Source organism: Anabrus simplex, chromosome 6 (assembly GCF_040414725.1).
Source record: "Anabrus simplex isolate iqAnaSimp1 chromosome 6, ASM4041472v1, whole genome shotgun sequence".
Lineage (NCBI taxonomy): Eukaryota > Metazoa > Arthropoda > Insecta > Orthoptera > Tettigoniidae > Anabrus > Anabrus simplex.
The window spans coordinates 38,806,662-38,824,572 of record NC_090270.1 but is presented as its reverse complement, the minus strand read 5'-3'; the positions used below and the strand labels follow the sequence as shown (position 1 = coordinate 38,824,572).

The 17,911-nt window shown below is 39.9% G+C and overlaps 1 protein-coding gene across 1 annotated transcript in view; it reads left to right on the top strand.

The window, feature by feature from the left end:
• The window catches only part of LOC137501279 (caspase-8-like), a 188,708-nt gene that overhangs the window by 69,324 nt on the left and 101,473 nt on the right, over window positions 1–17,911 (top strand). The gene's annotated exons all lie outside the window — the stretch shown is intronic.

The window sequence follows — 17,911 nt, the reverse complement described above, 5'->3', positions numbered from 1 at the left end:
CCAGTTTATTCGAGAATCCAAAACAGTCCCCAGTAAGAACCAGATAAGTTGTTAATGTTCTGAATATCTATCTTATCTTATATATATAAAGCCACAAGGCTGACTCACTGACTCACTGACTGACATTAATGTTTGCCCACTTCCAAGTGAGCTAGGAACTTGAAATTCGGCAGTCTGATAGCTTTTAGGCTGCAACCCAAGGAAAAATTCCAAAAAGTTGAATTTTTTTATATTTAGCCCCCCTTCCGCCCAATCAAAGAAATTTCGTGTTAGACCCTTCCAGATGAGCTAGGAACTTGAAATTCGGCAACCTGATATATATGAGGCTGTAACCCAAGGAAAAATTCCAAAAAGTTAATTTTTTTTGTATTTAGCCCCCCACGGAATCAAAATATCGGACTCAAATTTCGGTTCAGACCCTTCAGTTCCAGATGAGCTAGGAACTTGAAATTCGGTAATCTGATAGCTATTCCGCTGTAACACCAGGAAAAAATGCAAATAGCTGAATCATTTCCTATGTAGCCCCCCTCCACCCAATCAAAGTTTCGGACTAAAATTTCGGGGTAGATCCTTCCAGATGAGCTAGGAACTTGAAATTCAGCATTCTGATAGTTATTAGGCTGTAACCCCTGGGAAAAATCCGAAAAGCTAAAATTTTTAATAATTAACCCCCTCCCACCGAATCAATATATAGGAAGGTGCAGGCTTTCGTTTCGAGCTCTCTTGTGGCCGAACGGTAATTGCTATCAATGAACGGATTGCACTTTCGACTCCTAAAATTAAGAGATCTACAACTTTGGTCTTATGACTTTTTGTCGTATCTCGACCCCTTCTACCTTAGATTGAGCTTCATTTTCCCGGTTTCGCAAAATTTTGTTAAATTTCCATAAATTATTTTCTGATTCACACACTCATATGATAGATAGATGAACGAAATTCAGCACGCTCCTTGGCAACGGCATTGGCCATATGTAGACCGACTTTCGTTATTCTAGCTGCCTTGCAAGTATGGGAAAACGGAGGGTACATGTGGAAACACTACTGAAATTTCGGCCTAATTGATGATTCTTAAGCAATTTATGGCGAAACCCGCTGAGATACGGTAAAACCTCAAATAACCGAAATTATAGGCCGTTTCATCGTCAACGTGCCTGCGAAGTGTCAAGACTGTAGCTGTCTGCCAAGTTGGCAAAATTATTTTTCAATTTTTGAAAAGTGGACGAAATTTGACATAGCTCGAAACGTTCACCTCTTACTATGGTATAAATATGCGGGATACGAGCAGGCGCCTAATACAGTAATGTAGACGACTAAACGGGTCGTCTAACGCCGCAATCCGTACCACGATACGACTCACCGTTTGCCCGCAATAAATGTCCAAATGAAAGCATGCACTATTTAGCATGCACATTGCCTGGCTAAATGTTGATTTTTTGTTATTTTTATTTCCCTTCTTTAAACTAAATTGTGGACGATGTGTTGCCGTGCGCAAGAAAATTAATATTTGTCGCAGTTACAACTTTGGCCTGCAACCGAGGGAGAAATTCGAAAGAGTTGCATTGTTTAACGTTTTTATCTCCAGAAATTATCGAAATCTGGAAGCAGTTTTCATGATGGTGATAACTAACGTTTCGAGGATTTTGGTGGCTAAACTGTAAGTCTTACCGCCAAATGGACCAGGCGTTCGGATCCCATCATGAAGAGATCTACAACTTCGGTCACGGGAATTTTAGTCGTACCTTGATCCCTTATGACTTGGATAGAGCTGCTTTTTCAGATTTGACGTCCATTTTTTTACATTTTCCCTAATTAATGTTACTGTTTTAGACACTTATAAGACCGACAGAATCATGAAATATGGCAGGCTCGTTGGAACGTTCGTGGATCATATGTGAGCAAAATGCATGGTTCTAGCACCCTGTAAAAATGGAAAACGGAAGTAATACGTAAACACTGTACTCCTAATCCAAGGTTCTACACCAATCTTCCTCTAACTCGATGCAGATACGACAGAACATCAAAGAACGTAAATATAGAGCGTTTCAACCACGATAAACCTACCAAGATTCAAGACTATAACTCCCCTTTACGTTAGGAAAATATTTCATATCTTGTGAGAATCGTACGTAATTTGCACCACGTCCAAACGTTTAACGCTTTCTTTGCTATAAATCGTGAATATACGGTACGAGAAAATATTCTAGGACCAAAAATATACGCAAATAAATGGGCCGTCTGGTGGCACAATCCGTTTTCCGTAACGAAGTACCCATTCCTCACAGTAATTTCCCATAAGACCACTTGTAATATAGAGGAATTGGGGGTTTGGGGGCGCAGCCCCCAACGAGCGAAAGCGAGTCTTATATATATAAAGCCACAAGGCTAACTGACTGACTGACTCACTGACATTAATGTTTGCCCACTTCCAAGTGAGCTAGAAACTTGAAATTCAGCAATCTGATAACTATTATGCTGCAACCCAAGGAAAAATTCCAAAATGTTCAATTTTTTTTATTTAGCCCCCCCCCCCCACCAAACGAACCCTTCCAGATGAGCTATGAAGTTGAAATTCGGCAATCTGATAGCTATTAGGCCGCATCCCACGGAGAAGTTCCAAAAAGTTGAAATTTTTCATATTTAGCCCCCCCCCCACGCCCAGTCAATATATCGGGCTCAAATTTCGTGTTAGACCCTTCCAGATGAGTTAGAAACTTGAGATTCAGCAATGTGATAGCTCTTAGGCTGCAACCCAAAGAAAAATTGCAAAACGTTCAAATTTTTCATATTTATATCCCTCCCCGCCAAATCAAAATATCGGACTCGAATTTAGTGTTAGGCCGTTCCAGATGAACTAGGAAGTTCAAATTAGGCAATCTGATAGAAATTGGCTGTAAGCCAAGAAAAAACTCCAAAACATTCCAATTTCTCATATTTACCCCTGCACCACCCAATCAAATTACTCTGCCCCCTTCCCCAAACAAAATGGCGGACCCCATGATGCAGTGTCCCACAATATTAATATTTGGCAAAGATGTAGTTCCTATCCTGTAACTGACATAGAATTTCCAAGAAGTTCAAACATTTAATATTTAACCCATTGAAAAATTCACAATATAAAGCCAAATTTAATGACGGTGCAGACTTGCGTTTCAAGCTATTTTGTGGCTGAACGGTAATTGCTATCAATGAACGGATTGCACATTTACCTCCTGAAATTAAGAGATCTACAACTTTGGTCCTATGACTTTTTGTCGTATCTCAACCCCTTCTACCTTAGTTTGAGCTTCATTTGCCCGGTTTCGCAAAATTTTGTTAAATTTCCATAAATTATTTTACTGATTCACACACTCGTAAGACAGATAGATGCATGAAATTCAGCACGCTCCTTGGCACCATCATTGGCCATACACAGACTGACTTTCATTATTCTAGCTGCCTTGAGTGTATAGGAAGTCGGAAGGAATATATGGAAGCACTGACCAAATTTCAGCCTAATTTATGTTTCCTAAGCAATTTATTAAAAGAAATAAGTTTCATAATGAACAATGAACAATGAACATATTGAACAATGATTACAATAGAGTAAAATAATATATTATTATTGGTCCACCTTTTCAATACAAAATGAAAATTACATAGGGACTAGTTTCGACCTAGTAATAGGTCATCATCAGCCTGAAGTAAATTAAAGCGTAAATATCGAAGAAAACATAAACAATGTAAACACAAGTACAGTCTTTTAAAGGTACATACCAAGTGGGAAGTTGAGTAGAGATATATTAAAAATAATAACTCTTCCAATTGACGAAGCACTGAGCGGAAGTTATGTAAAGTTCGGTGCGCCGTATATTATAAAAGACCACTGTGCACTAAATGATGTAATAAAGAAGAATAGTATGTATTTTGACGTCTATCAATACCTTATAAAATACGACGTAATCTTCTTCGAATATACAACAGCTAAGAAGAAGCCAGCATTCAACCTACTATTCTTCTTTATTACATCATTTAGTGCACAGTGGTCTTTTATAATATACGGCGCACCGAACTTTACATAACTTCCGCTCAGTGCTTCGTCAATTGGAAGAGTTATTATTTTTAATATATCTCTACTCAACTTCCCACTTGGTATGTACCTTTAAAAGACTGTACTTGTGTTTACATTGTTTATGTTTTCTTCGATATTTATGCTTTAATTTACTTCAGGCTGATGATGACCTATTACTAGGTCGAAACTAGTCCCTATGTAATTTTCATTTTGTATTGAAAAGGTGGACCAATAATAATATATTATTTTACTCTATTGTAAGCAATTTATGGCGAATCCCATGGAGATACAGCAAAACCACAAATAACCAAAATTCCAGGTCGTTTCATCATCGATCTGCCTGCCAAGTTTCAAGACTCTAGCTGTCTGCTAAGTTGGTGAAATTATTTTTCAACTGGTGTTAAGCGGACGAAATTTGATATGGATCGAAACGTTCACCCCTTTCTATGGTATAAATATTCGAGATACAAGAAAATGCCTCAGACAGAACTGTAGTCGACTAAAGGGGACGTCTGATGGCGCAATCCGTATCTCGATACGACTTACCGTTTGGCCGCAATAAATTTTCAAATGAAAGTCTGCACTATTTAGCGTGCCTATTGCCTGGCTCTATATTATCTTATCTTCTTATTATATATATAAAGCCACAAGGCTAACTGACTGACTCACTCACTGACTGACTGACTTACGGACCATAATGTTTTCCCACTTCCAGGTGAGCTACGAACTTGAATTTCGGCAATCTGATAGCTATTAGGCTGCAACCCAAGGAAAAATTCCAAAAAGTTGAATTTTTTTATATTTAGCCCCCGTGCCGCGAAATCAAAATACCGGACTCAAATTTCGTGTTAGACCTTTCCAGATGATCTAGGAACTTGAGATTCGGCAATGTGATAGCTACTAGGCTGCAACCCAAAGATAAATTCCAAAAAGTTCAATTTTTTCATATTTCGCCCCCTCCCCGCCCAATCAAGTTATCGGACTCAAATTTAGGGCTAGGCCCTTCCAGAAGAACTAGGAAGTAGAAATTAGGCAATCTCATAGAAATTGGGCTGTAAGCCAAGGAAAAATTCCAAAACTTTGCAATTTCTCATATATACCCCTGCACCACCCAATCAAAATACTCTGCCCCCTTCCCCCAAACAAAATAGCGAACACCGTGATGCGGCGCCCTACAAAATTAAAATTTGGCAAAGTTCTAGCTCCTAGCCTGTAACCGAAGTAGAAACTGCAATAAGTTAAAATATTTAATATTTTATCCACTAAAAAATATGAAATATTAAGCCAAATTTAATGATGGTGCAGGCTTTTGTTTCGAGCTCTCTTGTGGCTAAACGGTAATTGTTATCAATAAACGGACTGCACTTTCTTATCCTAAAATGAAGAGATCTACAACTTTGGTCCTATGACTTTTTGTCGTATCTCCACCCCTTCTACCTTAGATTGAGCTTCATTTTCCCGGTTTTGTTCAATTTTGTTACATTTCCATAAATTATTTAACATTCACACACTCATGAGTCAGATAGATGAACGAAACTCAGCACGCTCCTTGGCAACATCATTGGCCATATGTAGACCAACTTTCATTATTCTAGCTGCCTTGCAAGTATGGGAAAGTGGAAGGTATATGTGGAAACACCATTGAAATTTCAGCCTAATTATTGATTCTTCAGCAATTTATGGTGAAGCCCGTGGAGATACGGCAAAGCCTCAAATAACCAAAATTATAGGTTGTTTCATCGTAATGTAAGCGGCTAAAAGGGTCGTCTGCTGTCACAATCCGTACTTTGATATGACGTACCGTTTGGCCGCAATAAATTTCCAAATGAAAGTCTGCACTATTTAGCGTGCACATTGCATGGCCCTATCTTATATACATAAAGCCACAAGGCTAACTGACTGACTGACTGACTGACTGACTGACTGACATTAATGTTTGCCCACTTCCAGGTGAGCTAGAAACTTGAAATTCGACAGTGTGATAGCTATTAGGCTGCAACCCAAGGGAAAATTCTAAATAGGTCAAATTTTTCATATTTATCACCCAACAAAATGTCGGACTCAGACTTCGGGTGTGTTAGACCCTACCAGATGAGCTATAAACGTGAAATTCTGCTGTCACGTAGCTATTTAAAATAACCGACATTATATTTTGTTTCCTTCTCGATACACCTGCCAACTTTAAAGACTGTAGCTGTCTCCTAAGTTCGGAAAATAATTTTTCAAACTGTGAAAAACGGACGAACTTTTACATTGATTGAAACATTCACTTCCTTCTATGGTATAAATAGGCGAGATACAACAAAATGCCATAAGACAAAAATTTGGGCGACTAATAGTGCCGTCGTCTGATGGCCCAATCTCCATCCCGACATGACGTACCGTAAGTCCGCTATTTTCACCAGGTCGAAAAGTTTACTTCTATCTTTGCAATAAATCGTCAATATACTGTACGAGAAAATATTATGTGAGCAAATATGTTCGCGAAAATAAGGTCGTATGGTGCCGCAATCACCTTTTCGTAATGACGGACTGGTTCGTCACAGCCATTTTCCAAATGACCACTTCCAGTGTAGAGGAATTGGGGGTTTGGGGGCAGAGCCCCCAACGATCGAAAGCGAGTCTATATAAAAAATAATACGTTCTGACTGACCGACCGACCGACCGAGCCAAAAGTACTGGACATAAAGAAATGAAATTTTGGGGATACATTTATATTAGAGTGTAGGTGCTCACTAAGGAAGAATTTTTGGATATTCCGTCGCCAAGGGGGAAAAAGGGGGGTGAATTGTTTAAATGAGTATATCCATATTTCAAAAATTTAACAGTTCACAGACATAAAAATTGGTATTTGGAATCTCCTTTAAAAATAAAGAAACACGTATTTTTTGTTTTTGGAAAATCCCATTAAGGTGGGGCTGAAAAAATGTGAAAAATTCATTGAATACTTTTTATGGAAATACTTATATATATAAAGATGTTACAGACATGAAAATTTGATATTTGGAATCTCATTTAAAAATAAATAAACACGTATTTTTTTGTTTTTGGAAAACCAAATTTATGGGGACTGAAAAGGAGTGACAAGGGGGTGGGCTGAATTTTTAGAAAGACTATATCTACAGTATATCTCAGAAATGTAACATGTTACAGACATAAAAATTGGTATTTGGAATCTCCTGTAAAAGTAAAGAAACATAGATATTCCTAATTTGTTTTAGGAAAATCCACTTAAGGGGAACAAAAAAAGGGCGTGAATTTTAAAATGAGCGTATCTGCAATATATCTCAAAAACTTAACATGTTACAGAGGTGAAAATTGATATTTTTAATACCCTACATGTTTTGGACAGGAAACAACAGTTTCTTTCTGGTATAATAATAATAATAATAATAATAATATAATTTTTTTGCGAGGGATTGTGGAAAATCTTACATGAGACACTTGTGAAGGGTCTGCACTCCACGAGTGTGTGGGATTCTTACCCACTAAAAACCACACACCCATTTTCCCACGATGTTTGTTTCTACCCCGGAATCGCTCTCGCGTTATTTCAGAGTAGTGTCGTGTTTTTAGTCATTCAGACTTCTTCTTCATTCATCTTTCACTGATGTTCAAAAGCATCCAGATCCCTCTTCTTCTGGCGCAGGATACTTTCCACATATTCTGTCACCCTATCCCAAGATTCCTGATTTCTCAGCATTCCAAGCACAGTATTATCTGGTGTCAGTACTTCGAGTTCAGCTTCCACAATACTTCTTTCTGTCAACCAATGATCATACACGAAGAAAGTATGTAGGACGTCATCTATATCACGACAGTAAATGCATTTTGGACTGCTGGCTATGTTCAAAGTTTGCAAAATTTTACGGAAGTATCCATGCCCTGTTAGAAGCTGAGTAATGTAATTTACCTCACCATGAGTCCGTTCAATCCAATTATTTAGACATGGTATTATTCACTTTGTCCATTTCCCTTGAGGATCACTTTCTCGTCTCTGTTTCCAGTGCTCCATTCGACGGCTACGGGCTAACTTTTTTGCGCGTTTCTGTCTGAGTTCTCCTTGATTATGCCAGATTTCCTGTCGTTAAAAAGCAAGTAAATCAATACACGCTACTCCAGCTATGGTGAGGAATGCAGGTTCGGATACCGTACGATATGCACATGCTATTCGCAACGCTGCTCTTTGTTGTACCACAGCAATCATTCTCCTATACTTTCCTATCTTCAGTGATTCAGCCCATACCTCAGAGCCATACAGAAGTACTGATTGGACTGTTGACATCAGAAGTCATCATTTGCTGGATCTCGGGCCTTTGATATTGCCCATCAGTCGACTAAGTTCGGTCATATATTTCGCTGCCCTTTCTGTCACCCTCCGGATATGATGCCAGAATGTGAGTTTGGTATCAAGCGTAATGCCTAAATATTTCACATTCTTAGTGGTTCAGCGGCTATCTCTCCAACTTGAAACGACACAGTGGTCTCAATTCTTTTTCTTGTCAAAAGAACAATTTCCATTTTATGATTAGCAAGTGTTAGTCTGTGATTATTCACCCATCCCTTTATCCGTCGCATCACTTGATTCAGTTTAAGTTGCAACAATTCCAGATCACGGGTCACTATTAAGACAGCCACATTGTCAGCATAACCTGTAAGTGTTGTGTCTTCAGGCATCTCTAGTTGCAGTAAGCCATCATAAGTAATATTCCAAAGGTCTGGGCCAAGAATGGATCCTTGTGCTGCACCAGCTATAATCCGTTTAGGCTTTTGTCCACCCTCTGTATTATACAGCAGTAAGCAATCCTTCAAATAGTCTTTCAATATTCTCATGAGATACTATGGAAGCTTGAATGTTTCTTGAAGTGCTTCCAACATGTCCGTCCATCTTGCTGAGTTTAAAGCATTCTTCACATCCAGGGTCACAAGAAGCGCCACTTTACGAGAATAATGATTGCCTGTTTGTGCTCTTTTGGCAGTGTTCACTACTTCTAGTACTGCAACTGTCGAATGTCCTCTCCGAAAACCATGCTGACGAGGTGACAAGTCCCCAGCTTGCTGAACTGCTGAGAGTATTCTGGGCTGTAGGAGCTTCTTTAAACCTTGTCCTGCAGTATCAAGCATAAAAAGAGGTCTATACCCCCAGACTTCCCTTTGATGATCAAAACTAATCGTGCCTTTTTCCATCGATTGCTAAAAATACCTGCCATGAGGCAATTGTTGTACATTTCCAGCAGCCACTGTGGACAGAATTCTGCCATTATCTTCAGTACTTTGGCTGGTATACCGTCTGGCCCTGGGGCTTTCTTATAATAATTTTTTTTTTTTTTTTTTTTTTTTGCGAGTGGAAAATCTTTATAAGACGCTTGTGAGGGTCCGCACTCAACAAGTGTGTGGAGATTCTTACCCACTAAAAATCACACTCCCTTTTCCCACGATGTTTATCTCTGCCCCAGAAACCACTCTTGCATTACTTCAGGATGGATCTCGTGCTTAATGCATCTTGTGCTTCATCTTCCTTCTTCTGCTTTACTGTCTGTCGTAATCATCCAGGTCCTTCTTCTTTTGATGCAGAATATTTTCTACGTAGACTGCCACCTGGTCCCAAGATTCTTGACTTCGTATCATTACTGATACGATCCCTTCTGGTGTAAATTCTCCCTGCATAACTTCTAAGCACCTTCTTTGTGGCAGCCAATGAACACATACGAAGAAAGTATGTAATACGTCATCGATATCACCGCAGTATATGCACACCGGACTAGTTGCTAGCCCTAGTCTGTGAAGAAATTTTCGTAAGTATCCATGACCTGTCAGGAACTGTGTGAGATAGTAGTTCACTTCACTGTGATTTCGGCCAACCCATATGCCCAGAGAAGGTATCAGTCTTTTTGTCCATTTCCCTCTAGAATCATCTTCCCATCTTGTTTGCCATCGTTGCATTCTGCGACTAAGAGCCAAAGCCTTTGCCCTTTTCCTTCCTAGCTCTTCTTGTGTGAGCCAAATTTCTTGTCTTTTGAAAGTCAACAAGTCAATAGGAGCTACTGCTGCTACTACTAGAATCGCAGGTTCTGATACTGTAAGATATGAGCAAGCAATTCATAAAGCTGCTCTCTGTTGTACAGCCGCAATTCTTGTCCGATATTTCGCAATTTTTAACAATTCAGCCCAAATTTCTGAACCGTATAGCAGTATCGATTGGACAGTCAAAATGAGAAGCCGCCTTTTACTAGATTTCGGCCCCTTGATATTTCCCATGAGTCTACTCAGTGCAGTCATGGTTTTTGCTGCCTTATCTGTTTCCCATTGGACGTGGTCCCAATATGTAACTTAGTATCAAGCGTAACACCAAAATATTTTGTGCTCCTAGTTGTTTCAATGGCTATCTGCCCAATCTGCATCGGTACAACAGTATTAATCCTTTTCCTTGTCAGGAGGACAATTTCCATTTTATGATCTGTGAGTTCTAACTTGTGATTTATCATCCATTCTTTAACACATCGCATCACCTGATTCAATTTAAATTGAGCCAGCTCTAGGTTACGGGTTACTATCAGAGCAGCCACATCATCAGCGTAACCCACAAGTTTCGGCATCTCCAGCCGTAACAAACCATCATACATGGTATTCCAAAGGTGTGGTCCAAGAATTGAGCCTTGCACTGCACTTGCTGTGAGCCGTTTTCTTCTCTGACCATCTTCCATGTCGTATAACAATGTACGGTCTTTCAAATGGTATCGCAGTATATACATGAGATATTCTGGTAGCTTGAAAGTTTCTTGTAGAGCTTCCAAAATATCACTCCATTTTGCCGAGTTGAAAGCATTTTTAACATCTAGAGTCACAAGAAGCGTCAGCTTTCTAGAGTAATGATTACCCATTTGAGCTCGTTCTGCTGTCTTCACCACTTCCTTCACAGCATCTAACATTGAGTGACCTCTGCGAAATCCATGTTGTTGGTCAGATAGGTCGCCAGCTAATCGGACTGCTGCTAGTATTCTTGGCTGTAGTAGCTTCTCTAAACCTTTCCCGGCAGTGGCCAGCATACATAGAGGTCTGTAACCCCCAGTTTTCCCTTTACTGATCAGAACCAATCTAGCTATCTTCCTACGAAAGCTAATAATTCCTGCTTTCAAACAATGATTATACATTCTCAACAGTAGTTGAGGACATAATTTGACTGCCAACTTTAGTACTTCTGCTGGAATACCATCTGGTCCAGGAGCTTTCTTATTTCTAAGGGAATTAATTGCTGTTATCAATTCTTCAGTTGTAAAAGGTGGTACATTATCTAGTTCTTTCTCGGCCTCATCATCAATCCTCTCTGCATGATCAGGGAACAGTGTGTGTACAATTTCTTCCATGGTGCGTGGATCCATGATAGGGCTTGGTAGCATCTCGAATTTCATAACGATTTTATACCCTAATCCCCATGGATTTTCATCCACTTCCTTACACATTTCTCACCACTTGTCAGCATTATTCTTTTTAATTGTATTTTGCAGTCTTTTCTTCATAGTCTTATACTCTACTGAGAGAGCTTCATCGTTATGTCATGCTCTTTGTGTCCTTCGTCTGAGCCACAGGCATTGTTTCCTCAGCTCAGTAATTTCTTCATTCCACCAATATGCTGGACGCTTGCCTCTCCGTTGTTTGATTCTGATCATTGATGTGTCACATGCTTGCTGAAAGAGTCTCATGGTGTGTTCCACGCATTTGTTAGCAATTATGCTTCTTTCACCTCCGTGACATGTATCCATCATACAGTCCATTCCATTCTGTATTACTTCATGAAATTTTTCTCTACCCATAGCAGCTATGTTCCATCTTTCTGGCTTGTGCGTGATAATCCTTAGATGCGGAGTCTCTTGAAGTCTCTTGAAGTACACGAAAAGTGATATACAGTAGAACCTCGATAATTCAAAATCGGTTAATTCAAAATCCCACGTAATTCGAAGAAGCTCTCATTCCCGGAAACATGAGATACAGTTTTGCATGTTATTTAAATTGTTTAATTCGAAATACGGATAATTCGTAATTCGAAGTACATTGTCGGCCCCATTACCGAAATTCAGTCTTTTAATTTGAAACTGCCTTTACATTTTAAAACAATAGTATGTTACAGAGTAATTTCAACTCGAAATTTATCCGCGTCATAATAGAACGCGTGTTCCGGAACGTGGAGGGGTAGCTTTCCGCACTTACACTCACTTCGGTGGGTCTACAGTGCGCTTCATGATTGCCAAGTTGAATGAAATCAGAATTCTTTTGTATTCAACCTTTTAAGGAACGCCGTAATATCACGCAACAGGCAGTGTGCGGGAAAACAGAATGCGCGAACACTGGCGATGCCGACAGTTGACGAAAAAGCTTGGCTCATATAATAAATTCATAGGCACTGAACAATACTGTCATTGCCGATGAAACTGCATTGCTTTATTTTAATGCGAGCCCAAATGGTCTTATGGTTTTGAAGGAGAAAGTGCCAGCCGGGGAATCGTACAAGGGTCGGGGATGATGGTCATTGTAGTGCGTTGCAACTGCAATGCACATGGAAGCGGGAAACTTTATCCCCTCGTCATAGAAAAGTTCGATAAGCTACAATGTTTTAAGGGCGTCGGGCACTTTCCATCCCAGTACAAAGCATCTAAAAATGCAAACGGTACAGAAATCCAAAAAATAATGCATTTGCACAGGGGAACCAGCATAATTTATCCTCGTCTTTGAATTGTGTGATTTTTTTTTTCTTTCGTTGCGTGAGGTTATGTTCGTCAGTGATTTACCCAAGTGCATTATTTGAACATTGTAAATGCACCTTGTTGGGTACATTTCGGAAATAGCTTTTCCATGGCATTGGAAAGGTTTAAACTGTGAATCGAGGTGATTGCATGTATTAATGGGTCTTAGAATACTTTGTGACGCGGCAAGTGTTTACATTTCTGAAGTATTCCGCCATGGCGGAAAATCGTACAAGGTTAGAGTCATAGGAAAGTTTGATTTTAAGGGCATCGGGTCCTTTCTGTGTAAATACAAGGCATCTAAAATGCATACAGTATAGTACTCCAATGAATAAAGCACTTGCACATGGGAGCCAGCATAGATTTCTCCTCGTCTTTGAATCGTGCTTTTTTTTTCTTTCTTTTTTTTCCCCTTCTTCCGTCGCGTGAGGTTATATTTGCCAATGAGATATTCAAGTGCATTATTTGAATACTGTAAATGCACATTTTTGGATAAATTTAGTAAATATTTCTTTTTGCATGGCATTTGAAAGGTTTAAACTGAATCAAGGTTAACTGCATGCAGTAACGGGCCTTAGAATATTTCGTAACGCGGCAAGGGTTGGTACTTCTGAATTGCGAATTGGCAGTTAATTCGAAATCACGTAATTCGAAGTCCGATTTTTGAGTCCCAACAACTTCGAATTAACGAGGTTTTACTGTACTGATGATTGCTTCCAGTATATTCTTCAATTACTCGCCATTCAGTTATCCTAGATGCAATGTCTTCAGAAGCAAAGGTTACATCTGGTATAGTTCCCTAACATCCTGGTCGCCGAAAAGTTGTCACATTACCAACGTTGATAACCATTAATCCCAATCTGGCGGCCATCTCCATTGTACGCCTCCCTCTAAAATCTGTTTGAGGCATGTTCCATTTAACTGCTTGAGCATTAAAATCAGCGGCAACAACTAGGTTAGTGTTCATCCCTTGCAGAGTATCTTCAAGCCCATCTAGTTTTATCTGGAAGTCAGAAATAGCCTCATTTGGGGTAAAATAACAGCTGACAAAAATTACCTTCTCAACTTGGACCCAGACAAAACCATCCCCGCATCCTTGATTTATAACTGAATATTTTCCCAGGTCTGGTACCCATATCGCAGCTGTCCCTAGATTGTCTGAAAACCAACCTGGTTGATCTCTGTCTTGATATTGTTCACTAAGAATCAAGATGTCTCCTTCTAATTCATAGGTCATCTGCATCAATAGATCATTGGCAGTTAGACTCCTGTGTATATTGGCTTGAAGGATCTGTACCATTCACCACTGCTTTTTGGCCTTTTCTAGTGCTCCACGAAACACAATACACTTGCCTGAGCCAAGAGCATGATGTCGTTTTGACTCTTCAATGCGCATATCTGTGCAAATTATGCATCGTGGATTCGTTTTGCATCCTACTGCCTTGTGGCCAGCTTCCCCGCACTTAAAGCAGAGTTTACTTCTGTCCAATCCTTTACAGTTTCGTGCTTGATGCCCATATGATAGACATCTAAAGCACCGAGGAACTACGGCCCACCTTCTTACTCTGCAGTATAGCCACCCTACTTTAATTTTGCCTATGTCTAACAGCTTTCGTGCCTCGCTATCTTCTATCTCCACACTGGCGAGTTTTTGTCCCCTGCTGTTTGGATTTATGATTGAGACCTTCAATTCTTGATTAAGATTTTCTAATTCTCGTCTTACAACCTCCTCTACATCGGAAATAGTGGTGGCACTGTCCATATCCCGAATTTCCAATGTAGTTCTAGGCGTTAAAACCTTTACTTCGCCATCATGTCCAAGAGCACCTTTAAGTGATTTATTAAAATTTTCTCTGTTCTCCTTTTCCATGGCCTTATTAAATTCAAGAAGAACCATTCCAGATATAGTTTTCCTGATCGATCTAATACCAGCGCCACTGTCTTTCGGCTTCTCCTTGCTGCGGATATCCTTCACAACATCTGCGAAAGACTTGCCATTCATTGGTTTAATAAGTACGGCTTCTGGGCGGCTTCTTATAGTTGAATGTTTCCGTTGCTCGTTCTTTTTAACAGTTTCAGATACCAGTTCTGGTTCAGGTTGAGTACCATCATCTTCATCCCTCTTCTTCTGCCTCTGTTCCTTCTTCTTATTATTATTCTTCTTCTTGGATAACGCTATTTCCCATTTATCCTGTTCTACGTTTCTGTTTGTGGTGCTCTGTTCTACTTTCTCTTGAACGGGCAAATCCTTTTGCATTAATACTCTAGTAGCTTTCCAAGCTTTTCTGTGCGTAGATCCCTCATCTAGAGCTCCCTCCAATTTCTTTAAACCTTGCTGAATTTCCATCTTCATATTTTTCTGCTGAATTGCAAGAATACTTTTCAACAGGCCCCTGGCGATTTCCAGTTGTTCTTCCTCTTTTAACATATCCTCCATAATTTGTTGAGTGATATCAAGCCTCAAATTCGTTTTCACATTCTGCTCAATACTACTATTGCACGTATCATGTGTGCGCTCCACGTCCGGGATATTGTGGCAATGTTCCATAGATGCTGGATTAATATCCACAGAGTCACACTGGATTCCAGCTCCCGACATCGTGCCGTATAGGGAGTCCAGCTGGCCATGACTCAAGTCGCAGTGAAATATCTATTCTCTGTTTATTTTATATACCGAAACTAGGTAACCTAAAAACGCAATTTCACTAACACACAATATCAATGTCTTGAACTTTACATCCACTACCGTAGTTTATTCTATTAAATATTGAAAGCACGTATATTAAATATTACTTATACTCGCTTTCCATGTCAATATACTGGTGATTACCAGTGAAAGCTTCGATCATTGCATGCACAACAGACGTACTGATCTTGTCACTACCAAGATGTACAATAATAATAATAAATTCCGCAACAAAATCATCCAGAAAGCTCGAGAGCAAATTCCTCTGAAAAAGAATACTAAACACCCTTGGTGGAATTCTGAATGTGAACGTGCCTTGAAGGAACGTAAAGAAGCATTCCAGAAATACAACAGCAAGAAATCACTAGAAAACCAAACATATTTCAATGAAACTAGAAAACGAGTAGCCAAAATCATCAGGCAGGTCAAGAGAAAACACCTGAAGCAACAACGGGACTCGATTGAAGACAACTTTCGTAACTACAATTTACGAGATTTCTACAGGGAATTCGGAGGACAAGTCCGTGGGTACGCTCCTCAAAACCTGGCTTTCAAAAGATCAGATGGAAAACTTGCACTCAGTAATCAGGATAATTGTCAAGAATTAGCACTTTACTTCGCTGATCTCCTCAACTGTCCAGAGCCCCTCACAAGATTCCCTCAAGAGCCCCCAAGGCACACTTTCCCAGAATCTCCACCACCGACAGAGGAAGAAATCCGCGGCCACATCCTCAAACTTAAAAACAATAGGACCTCCGGAGAAGATGGCATCATTGCGGAACTTCTGAAAAATCTTGGACCTAACTCCCTCAAGGAGCTCACTCAAATCATTACAGATATCTGGCAATTGGAGGAATTACCTCAGGACTGGAAGTGCGCCCTCATCCACCCATTAAACAAAAAGGGAGATACATCAGTCTTGTGCGCCCTCATCCACCCATTAAACAAAAAGGGAGATAAGACTGATGTAAACAATTACAGGGGCATTTCTCTTCTCCAAGTGACTTACAAAATTCTTTCAGCTTGCCTTTTGAAGAGAACGCAAGAACAACTTGAACAAAGTATTGGCGAATATCAAGCAGGCTTCCACCCTGGTCGCTCGTGTGCAGAACAAATATTCAACTTGAAGACAACACTTAAATACAAAGCATTGAGGAACAAACCGGACATCTGCATTTTTGTTGACTTCAGGAAAGCGTACGACTCGGTTGATCGACAGTCTCTCTTCGTTGTTCTTGAGGAACTGGGGCTTGATTCCAAGACGCTCAACCTCATCAAGGCAACACTCACTGACACTATCTCCAAAGTTAAATTCATGGGGGAGATCTCTGAACCATTCCCGATTAAAACTGGCGTCCGACAAGGTGACGGCTTATCTCCGCTTCTTTTCAACCTCGTCCTAGACAAAGTCATCCGCGAGTGGGAAAAGGTATTGAAAGACATGGGATACTGGTGCCCCATATGACTAGGACGACCCAAAGACGGTATTGAGATATCATGCCTCGCTTTTGCAGATGACCTGGCCATACTTACAGATGATGTATTCACAGCCGTTACACAAATTGAAACCCTTAGCAAATGTGCTGGAAAGGTTGGCCTACAAATTTCCTTTGAAAAGACCAAGTTCTTCTGCTCAAAATTTGACATCCAAAATTTGAACACGAGACATGGGCAAATCAACCGAGTACCACACTTCAAGTACTTGGGAGAAATACTTGAACCAACAGGAGGCGAGAAGGCTGCCCAGAAAATTCGCCTACAAAAATTTCGGAAAGCCTACGGTAGGGTTCACAACATATACAATAAAAAGTGCTTGTCCCGCCATGCAAATATCAGACACTATAATACAGTAATAAAGCCCAAAGTCTTATATGCCAGCGAGACCCTTACACTAAACGGGAAAGGTGACCTAGAAAACATTTTAAAAGAAGAAAGAAGAATCCTGAGGAAAATTCTCGGTCCCCGAAAAACAGAAGATGGATATAGACTAAGGTCACGCAAAGAGACAGAAGAGCATTCCAACATTGCAGCAGACATCCGCAAAAGACGTCTGAAATTCTATGGGCACGTCCACAGATTGCCGGCAAGTAGACTGACACACAAGATTCTCACTTACATGGAACATCTAAAAAATATTCCATGGGTACTAGAAGTGAAGAAGGATCTAGAAAAAGCCCAGATAAACCCAAATGACACCATGGACAGAAACCTTTATAGGAAAAAAATTAATGGATGGAAAGTGCAACCAGAGAACGAAGTGAAAAAGAAGACTGGAGCAAAGTGGACAGAAGAACGAAAAAGGATCCACGGAGAAAGGATGAGAGCTGTTTGGCAACTCAGAAAACAGAATCATTAGAGCTTTGCGTGATCCATTGGGTCCATACGCACATAATAATAATAATAATAATAATAATAATAATAATAATAATAATAATAATA